General features: G+C 36.8%; 1 non-coding gene across 1 annotated transcript; it reads left to right on the forward strand.

The window, feature by feature from the left end:
- Nucleotides 1-7443: 7443 nt before the first annotated feature.
- Nucleotides 7444-7550, forward strand: LOC114913362 (small nucleolar RNA R71). The gene has a single exon (XR_003799384.1). It is a non-coding gene; the product is annotated as a small nucleolar RNA R71 (small nucleolar RNA).
- Nucleotides 7551-8471: the final 921 nt, after the last annotated feature.

Here is an 8471-nt window from a genome sequence, read left to right on the forward strand (position 1 = left end):
AAAAATAAAAGAAACAAGTTTGATAGAAATAAAGTTGAAAAAAATTAATAGAAAAAAATACCTTAAGTTTTCAAATCCATCCTTTAATCATAGATTTGTATTTTAATTAAAACAATCTAGATCACTAAAAACTACAAGCCTCAGCGATTGCAAAAAGATAATTTATAATTAAATTTCGAGCATAGTTTATCTTGCTGAGTACGAATTGTATGCTTAGATCGTGACTCATCTTCATGTAGTCATAAACTATTCAAAAATCTATCTCATGAAATAATGAAAACTACTATTTGAACACATGAATAAAATCATAAAAACTATTCATGTTTGCTAAATATTCAATATTGTTTAAAAAAAAAACTTTACAATGTTCATATAGTTGATTGTATAATAAAAAATATACAATAAAATCAAAAAATAAAATACAAATCTAGATTAAAGAACTTCATTTACTTCCTTGAAGATAAAGGATTTAGCTGCTCATGGATTAGATCTTGCTTGCCATTAAAAGATCTGTCTTCTTTAAAGTTTGATGAAGAACTTGAAGAAGAAGATGCAGCAGAACCTTCTTATGCCACTATAAAACTCTCTCTCAAAACTCCAAACTCTTGCAACCTCCCTCTCTTCCTCTCTCTTTTTCTTTACAATTTTTTCTCAATTTTTTGTTCTATTTTTCTCTTCTCCCTGTACCCCTTTTTATAGCTTTCTTGGCCCTCTCATATCAAATCTCCTTGCTACCCATGGAATACCTCGCGTTATAGGAGTCTTGGCCATGTTAAAATTCTCAAATTCGCATCCCAAACATGTCTCAAGTAAGAACAAATCTTTTGACCATTGGATCTTGATCAAATGCCCCAGATCATGCCAAAACAATGCCTTTATCAAGTTGAAAATCATGCTAGCCATCAGATCTCACTAAAACCTTATTCTGGACTGTTGGATGGCACAAAGAAAGGCCTTTGTTTAGTTCTCCCATCCAACAACCTATTCCAACTGTTCGATCATGCCTTTGGATCACTCACAATCATTGGATCGTGCTTAATCTATGGGCCACCACTGTTTGACATGGGAGAGTAGGTTTCTGGCCGTCCAATGTAGTGTTTGATCAAGCACTAGCCATTGGTCAGTGCAAAAACAAGCTTCTGCCCCCTGCACTGCATGTAGACCGGCACAAGTTCCTATGGACCGTCGATGGACCAACCGACTGGTCCATGGTACATCGAGCACTATTTTGGATTGATTTTGGATCAATTTGGATTCTGTTTTAGGTATAATTTGTTTCCTTTAAGCCTGCAAATTGAGCTCTTTGTAATGATGGGCATCTTGCCTGCAAAAAAATAAGAAGTATCAATTTCTAAAGAATAAGGATCAATTAGTCTACATTTTGATACTTCTTATTAGTATATTTATAGTACTTATCACCATCCCCATCTTGAACTTTGCTTGTCTTGGAGTAAAATAGATAAATTAGCAGTGTGTATCAACTCATCTTTGAATTAGAAGTTATCTTAGATACTCCTAAAGGTAGCTAATATCTGGCTAGACTATTAAAGAGATACATCACTAGATTACTAATTTAACCCAATTAGTGGTTGAGTGTTAGCCAAAAAAAATTTTTAGAGATCTTCTTTCACCAACTCTCCACTCTACTCTTTAAGTCTTCTAACTTGATGCGAGCTTAGTTTATTGGCTTCCTACAATTTAGTGCTCTTATTATCTTCTTTTTTTTTTAAAAAAAAAAAGTCAAGTGCAATGTCTTAACCTCTTGAGCCTTCTAGCTGACCCTTGTAGCAAACTTTTGGTTAGTGACTCCCAAAACAGTTAGCTTTAGGATATTAGATGTAGAACACTCCTCGAACTTACTGACTCGAGTCAAAAAAAAGCTATGAGGTGAAACAGACTCTATAACAGGTCTCTTGGCATCTCTAACTTTTGATGCGAACCATAATACTTAGACGAAGAGGTCTGGTTACTCAGTGAGACAATGCTTTTTTTTTTTTGCTAGAGGAGACTTTTGCATACTTAGACCCTTCCACCCATAACCCATGAAGCAGATTCTTCATTGAGATAGGTAGGAAAAGGGTTCTGAAATCAGTCAAAAATTTGATTTGGTCTAAATCCTATCATTCATTAATTTTTTTTAATAATTTATCCCTCAATATCTTTAAAATTATCTACACCATTAATCACTCATTGATTAGGGTGCCTAATTAACTTTTTAATCAAAATAAAATTTAGATATATAAAGCTAAATTTTTTTGACCATATTTGAGGACTCAATTAAATTAGTTTTTCTCCCCCCCATCCAACTTGAACGACATTGTTCTCAATGGAGGAGAGAAATTGAGTGTGATATATAGAAAAGAAAAGAAAAGAAGAGATATCACCTTGAAGAAACGTGCTTTTGGCTCAGTAGGTGTTTGTCAAAAGTCCATCGAGCAATTTATTTTCTGATCATTTTGTATTTTAAAGATAACCTAAAAAAAATTAAAATAGAAAAATTGAGTTGCCTCCCAAAAAGTGCTAAGTTTAATATCTTTAGTCAGACATCGTGAAGCTTATTTTCATGCATATATTGGTTCTACCAAATTGATGGAGTCAATTAGTCCATTGCTAATTCCATCCACATATGGCTTCAAATGTTGACCATTGACTTTAAAGGTGTTGCCATTTTGGAGATCCTAGATTTCAATCACTCCATGAGAGAATACTCGACTTATAATGAATGATCCATCCCAACGAGAACGAAGCTTACCGAGGAAGAGGCATAATTTGGAGTTCAAAAGCCACACTTTCTGGTCAGATTCAAACACTTTTCTAGAGATGTATTTATCATGAAATACTTTTATTCGAGCTTTATAAATTCATGACTTTTCATATGCCTCATTATGGAGCTCCTCTAGTTCATTCAATTGGAGCCTCCTATTAGAGCCCACTTTCTTCATATCGAAATTAAATTTGTTTATGGCCCATAGTGTGCGGTGTTCTAACTCAATCGGTAAGTGACAAGCCTTTTCAAATACTAAGCGGTATGGAGACATGCCTATAGGGGTCTTATATGCAGAGTGGTAGGCCCATAGTGCATCATTTAATTGAAGGGACCAATCTCTTCTGTTGGGCCTAACCATGTTTTTCAAAATATGCTTCATTTTCCTATTGGATACCTCAACCTAACCGTTAGTTTGGGGATGGTAGGGGGTCGCTACTTTATGTGTGATTTCGTATTTTCTCATCAATACTTCAAAGTGTCATTTCATGAAGTGAGTATCCCTAACAATGGTGCCAAAATTTGATCGCTTTCAGAAAGCTGAAATGATTGAAAATGTTGTGTTGAACAAATTTGATCACCACTTGGTGACCGTTAGTCCTAGTTGCTATGGCCTCTACCCATTTTGACATATAATCAACTACTACCAAGATATATTCATATCCGTGGGAGACTGAAAAAGGTCCCATAAAATCAATTTTCTAAACATCAAAGATCTCAACAACTAAAATGGGGGAGAGAGGCATCATGTCCTTCCTAGAAATATTCTCTGTCTGTTGGCACTTGAGACAATTACGGCCAAATTTATGTGCATCCTTGACAAGCGTTGGCCAGTAGAACCCACTCTGTAGCACCTTTGCTGCAGTTTTCTTCCCTCTTAGTGTCCCCACAAGCTAGAGAGTGGCAAAAGGTCAGAATACTATGAAACTCACTCTCGGGCATACAATGACGTATTACTTGGTTTGGATAGTGTTTAAATAGTTCAGGTTTTTTTCAAAAGTAGTGTTTGATTTGTGTGAAGAATCTTTTCTTCTCTTGCTTGGACCAATGAGAAGGGGTCTACCCTATGGCTAAGTAATTAATGATATGGGCGAACCAAGGAGGATTGTTGGAAGAGATTGCGAAAAGCTACTCATTAGGAAATCCATCCTTGACCATATCAGTGCCTAGGGTGTATTCAACTAAGATCCTAAAAATATGGTCTACTACCACATTCTCTGAAGCTTTTTTATCTCTGATTTCCAAATCAAACTCTTGTAAGAGAAGAATCCATCGGATCAACCTAGGCTTTGTGTCTTTCTTTGCAAGCAGATGCATTAAGGTCGTACGATCTGAGTATATGATGACCTTTGACCCTAGAAGATATAAGCAAAATTTGTCTAAGGAAAACACAATGCCTGGCAACTATTTCTCAATAGTGGTATAATTCAATTATATGTTTGAAAGGGTTTTGCTAGCATAGTAAATCATGTGTGGTTCCTTATTTGCTCTTTGTCCTAACACTGCACCGATTGCAAAATCGGATGCATCATATATGATTTCGAATGGGAGGGACCAATCAGGGGGCCTAATGATGGGTGCTGTTGTCAAGGCAGTGCAAAGTGTGTAAAGGACTTTGGCATAGTTATCATCAAAGACAAAAGGAGTGTCCTTGGCAAGCAAGTTGCACAAGGATCGAAAAATTTTGCTAAAGTCTTTGATGAATCTCCTATAGAATCCTACCTATCCAAAAAAGGATGGTATTTGTTGGACCAAAGTCAAGGGTGGTAGTTTAGAAATTATTTCAACCTTCACCTTATCTACCTCGAGCCCCCTTTCGGATATAATGTGTCCCAAAATGATTCCTTTTCGAACCATAAAATGGCTTTTCTCCTTACTCGAGACTATTTTTGTTTCCCTGCAATGCTTTAGTACTTTAGAAAGATTCTGAAGATAATTCTCAAAAGTGGTTCCGAATATAAGAAAGTCATCCATGAAAATCTTAGGAAATTTATCTACCATGTCTAAAAAAATAGCCAGAATGCATCACTGAAAGGTAGCAGGTGCATTACAAAGTCCAAAGGGTATATGTTGAAAGGCAAACGTGCCATAATGAGATATGAAGGTGATCTTTTTCTAATCATTTGGGAATACAAGAATTTGATTGTATCATAAATAGCCATCCAAGAAATAAAAAAAACTTTGGCCTGCTAACCATTCTAGAATTTGGTCAATAAAAGGCAAAAGAAAATGATCCTTCCTAGTAATGGTGTTTAATTTTCTGTAATCGATGCACACTCGCCACCCAGTGGTTGTGCAAGTGGGCAATAGTTCATCTTCATCATTCTCTATAACAGTAATACCTGATTTCTTAGGTACTACCTGTGTGGGGCTGACTCATTTGCTATCGAATATTGGATAGATAATCCCGGCATCTAACCAATTTACAACTTCCTTCTTGACTACCTCCCACATATTAGGATTCAATCTCCTCTGCATGTCTCTATATGGTTTTGCATCAGGCTTGCAGTGAATGTGGTCCATGCAGATGGAGGGTTCTATGCCTTTCAGATCGATAATAGACCACCCACTTGCTTCTTTATGTTCCTTTAGAACATCAATGACCTGGGCTTCCTGAGCAACAGTCAAGTTTGATGTAATGATCACCGAAAGGGTGTCATTGGATCCTAAGAATGCATCCTTGAGGGTACCAAGAAGTAGCTTTAGTTCTAAAGTGGGTAGCGATTCTAACGAAGGAGCAGTTGGGATGCTGGCTAACTTGGGTAATGGCTCATACTTTATGGTCCATGATGGAGTGATCTTTAAAGTGGATGGTTCTAAGAGGGCATTCACTTCATCTATGCACACATCTACATCAAAATCATCCACTCTAAAATGAGCCAAACAAACCTCCAAAGGATCTTGTGACAAAATCAAGGGAGTGGCTTCCTCTGTTAGAACTTCAATTATATCAACTTCGAAACAACTCTCAGTTTGTGATCCTTGGGAAGCATTGAACACATTCAATCTCAACTTTTTGTTTCCAAATGAAACATCCATGACTCCCATCCTATAGTTGATGCATGCATTGGCTGTTGCCAGGAAGGGTCGTCCTAAGATGATAGGGATTTAGCTAGGGTTGCCACCAGATTCTTTGTCCAACATAAGAAAATCTACAGAAAAGTAGAACTCATCTACCTTTACCAGAACATCTCAATTATCCCACACGATACTTTGATGGATCTATTAGGTAATTGTAGGATGATCGAGATGGGTTTCAGCTCACAAAATCCAAAGAGGTCATACACTAAATTAGGCAAAAGGATACACTTGCCCCTAAATTCAATAGAGCTTTCTCGATATGTAGGTCACCTATGATGCAAAAGATGATAGGGACACCTAGATCCTTAAGCTTAAGGAGGGTATCATGTTGGAAGATTGAACTGGCCTATTCCGTGAGGCAAACATTCTTCATGATTTGTGCTCTAGATTTGTATTTTTATGTGCATAAATCCTTCAAAAATTTGGCATAGATCAGGACCTATTTTATTGCATGGAGAAGGGGAAGATTGATTAGGACTTGCTTAAATGGTTCCATCATTTCATCTAATTTTCCTCCCCTCTTATTAAATGGTGCAGGGGATTTTAAAGCACTCAAAAATGAAACTTTAGGTATAGGTGCTGGAGGAGTTAGTTCATCCCTGTTCTTAGGGTCTTTTTTATTTTTAGATGATCTTTTTTCCTTTTAGATGGTTTTGTTTTGGTCAGGGTTTGAGTTTCCAGCTCATTGGTTCTTTTTGATTGTTCTAAGACTTTTTCGTTCCTTAAGGTCATTACCAATTTTACGTGCTCAGAAAAGATTTTGTGGGTATTAAAGCTTTCAGCCATGTACTGCTCCTTTGGGTTGTTTATGGATTGACTAGATAGTTTTTTCTCTTCTTTCCTATTGAAGGCTATAGCTAATCGACCAATTTGGGCCTCTAGCTTAGCTATCAATTTGTGTGTGGGAGTGATGGATTTGGGTGTTGACTTCCAATCATTCCAGTGCTTTCAAGACCTTCTCCGCAAAAGTTGAACTATGTGCAGTGGTGGAAGGTTGAAGAGTGTTTTGGTACTAAGGGTAAGATGTGTTTCGATATTGTGTCTCGTAGTAGTTGGGTTCGAGGGTCACCAGATTAACCATAGGTTGTGGTTTCTAGAAAAAGTTTGGGTGATTTCTCCAGCCAGGATTGTAAGTATTTGAATATGGGTTGTTACCAGGTCTGGAAGCAGTCTGGATTTGGGTCTGATAAATTTGCTCCTACACAAACTCAAAAAATTGATGTGCAGCTGGACAATCACCCATAAAATGGGTTGGACTCGAACAAATGGTACAAACATCTTGCACATGTGTAGATGGGGTGGAGGTCAGCCCGACTTGCAGTAGTCGATCGAGTTTTTGTGACAGTTCATCCACCTTACTGTGGATGTCTATGGAATGGCCTACCTCATAAATTCTACCTCTTTTTGGTGCAATCATGGGAGAGTCTCTATGGCTGGCAAACATGTGGTGTAGAGAGTTTTTGCTAAGGGTCTCGAATAGTTGCCAGGCCTTATGTTCATTTTTGAGCATAAATATTTCACCACATGAGGCATCAACCATCTATGGGTGCTTTTCTAATAGACCATCATAAAAGCACTGGACCAGTTGCCATTTGGGCATGATGTAGTGTGGACATTTATGCATTAGGTCTTTGAGTCTCTCCCAAGTCTCATGAAATATTTCTCCACCCATCTGCGAAAAATTGGTAATGGCTTTTCTAATCTGATTTGTCTTTCCTATAGAAAAGTACTTCTTGAAAAATTCTCTATAAAGTTGGTCTCAAGTTGAAATTGTTATCGAGTCTAAGGAGTTTAGCTAGTACTTGGCCTTATTCTTAAGAAAAAATGAGAACAATTTTAATCTAAGGGCATCATCAAAGAAATTTTGAATTTTGACAGTAGAGCATATCTCAAAAAATTCATCAAGATGTTTATAAGGATTCTCATTAAGTCCATAGAAAGAAGGCAACATTTGAATAACACTGGACTTAATCTCATATTGAGAGGCCTCTACAAAGGGCACATAAATATAAGGAGAATATGTATATGAGAACAGAGTGACATATTCTTTCAATTGATGGAGAGGGTTGAGTTCATCTGTTTCAGCTATATTCCTAGATCAAATTATCTGAGGGTTTTTTCAATTTCTTGGTCTAGTGGTTGCAATTCTATTTGTAAAGATCGACAACCAAGCATACAGTAAAAAGTTCTAGATCAAAAGAATCCTAATTTTTTTTTATATATTTTTGAAGAAGATAAGAGAAGATGAAAGGAGAAAAAAATTTTAAAGATGAGAACCTAAAGAGTCCTAAATTATGAGAAAGAGAGAAGAATTAGTTAATGTTTGATGCTAATTGCAATCAAGTTAAACAAGAATGGACTCTCCATCCTAGGGTTATCCCAGATCTAGACAGCTTCAAACTGTTCCAAGTACACTGTCAAGCACTCTAAGTGGAAACCTAAACAACCAACTGACCAGATAAGTGTAAGATTGGTGGGGGTCCCCCGTTGCTTTTCTTAGACACTAAGTTGGGGCCAAGTCAGTAAATAAAATTAATTAAATAACCACCTTCTTTCTGGATATAGTCTTTGAAACACTTTTCTAGACACCAACTAATCAACTAGGCTCAATCCGATTCGACTTTCA

The sequence above is a fragment of the Elaeis guineensis genome, chromosome 15 (assembly GCF_000442705.2).
Source record: "Elaeis guineensis isolate ETL-2024a chromosome 15, EG11, whole genome shotgun sequence".
Lineage (NCBI taxonomy): Eukaryota > Viridiplantae > Streptophyta > Magnoliopsida > Arecales > Arecaceae > Elaeis > Elaeis guineensis.